The 1,641-nt window shown below is 43.4% G+C and overlaps 1 protein-coding gene across 2 annotated transcripts in view; it reads right to left on the bottom strand.

Moving 5' to 3' along the window:
- Positions 1–228, bottom strand: part of FUT8 (fucosyltransferase 8) — a 270,265-nt gene extending 270,037 nt beyond the window's left edge. For both annotated transcript variants that reach the window (XM_006142414.3, XM_027768281.1), the window contains exon 1: positions 104–228. The gene's annotated coding sequence lies outside the window, so the exon portion shown is untranslated. The remainder of the gene's footprint in view (positions 1–103) is intronic.
- Positions 229–1,641: the final 1,413 nt, after the last annotated feature.

Raw genomic sequence — 1,641 nt, 5'->3', positions numbered from 1 at the left:
GACCCGCGGCTGCGACAGCGCCTCCAAGGCGGAAGTTTATTCAGTACGGGAAAGAAAACAGCATGGGAAGGGAGGGGGAGGCTTTTCCTAGGATGCTTCCTACCCGCTTGGACTCGGGAAATTCCTGGCGCCCGCGATGCAGAGCAGTGGGCCGAAGAGCTACCTCAGGCCAGCCAGACCGCGAGCTGAGCGGGAGGACCTCAGCTCGCCGCCAGGGCACACAAAGTAGTCGCGGGCCGAGGGGTGCCGCCCGGGCCAATCACAGCCACCAGCCTAGTGAGTGGAGTGCGAGCTAGCCAATCAGAGAGCGGGAAGATGAGCTTCCCGTATCCAACTCTTCCCTGTAGCGTTGGGAACCCAGATCCCGAGCCTGGGGCACAGGACGGTGGGAAGGCGACAAGGTACCCTGAAACAAGATTTCTCTAGGCTTGGGTATTTTTAAGTAACAATTGTGGGTACTTATCCCAGATCAAGTAATAACGGCCTTTGAGATGCTAAGTATTAGAAAGATCACAGGAAAAAGATTTAAGAGGCAGTGGCCTGCCAAGACTGCAATCTGCCTAATAAAATTCGTAAAGTAACAACATTTACAGAGAACGTTTTATAGACCAAGAACTTTATTATAGAAATACAAATAAGATACTGATGATTTAAAGAAAGGAAATCCCGTCCTCAAACAGCTCAGGTTCTTCTGAGGGAGGCTTTGCTGGACTCTGTATTGTCAGCGTTTTAAACAAAAAGCTCTCCACAGAGTATGTTACAGTCATTCTTATGATTCTTACATCCCTGTAAAAAGAAAAAAAACAGATGAAAGTGTATGACTTATCCAAGGTCGTACAAAAAATACACTGCCAGAGCCAGAATTCAGTGCTAGCTGAGATCATTTGGATATCGCATTCAATAAAATCATTAAGAAATTACTTATTAAATGCCTGTATTCTGTCTCCCATGAGATTTGTGTACTAACAACAAAATTCTGCTATCAGGGTTATACAATGGTTGTTGGCAATGAACAGAAAATGTTAGGCTTATGTCATAATTAGATGGATTAAGGGCTATCAGCCACACTCTAAATACTTTTTAGGTGACAGAATTGGGTAGGATGAATATTTACCTTTTAGTTTAAGTACAGTCTTTTTAAAAAATATTTTTCATAATTATGTATAACTTTACTTTTTTTTAAGGAAAGAGAAAACCATTTCTGTTTTTTTTAGCAATAATTATGACTCACATATTATAATACTTATAACATTTCAAGTTCAAAGCTTTACATTTGTCCCAAAGTATATGTTTGGGTTTGTTTGTTTGTTTGTTTTTACCTGTCCTTTAATTTTCCCTTCCAAAACCTGAAAATTAAAACTTACCTTGGGACCAGCAGTTGGTGTAATGGCTATGTCCCTAGACTTCCCTGCAGTAGACTGCGGTTGGAGTCCTGCACCCAGTGGCTTAAACTGGCACCTGGCTGGTGTGCGTGCGTGCCCACCCAAGGTCCCAAGAGGAGATTGGAGGAGGAGAGATTGTGGTGTGGCCACCCCCCTGGGAGGTGATTTCTCGCTTTTGTCTCTCTCTATATATCTCTTTCTCTCTCTCTGTCTTTCTGGAGAGCGCAGGTGCCCTATAGCAAAAACTTCTCAAAAAAAA

Source organism: Tupaia chinensis, unplaced genomic scaffold, assembly GCF_000334495.1.
Source record: "Tupaia chinensis unplaced genomic scaffold, TupChi_1.0 Scaffold000075_1, whole genome shotgun sequence".
Classification (NCBI taxonomy): domain Eukaryota; kingdom Metazoa; phylum Chordata; class Mammalia; order Scandentia; family Tupaiidae; genus Tupaia; species Tupaia belangeri.
Note: the sequence above shows the minus strand (reverse complement) of the source record. Positions and strands in the feature narration are given on the sequence as shown.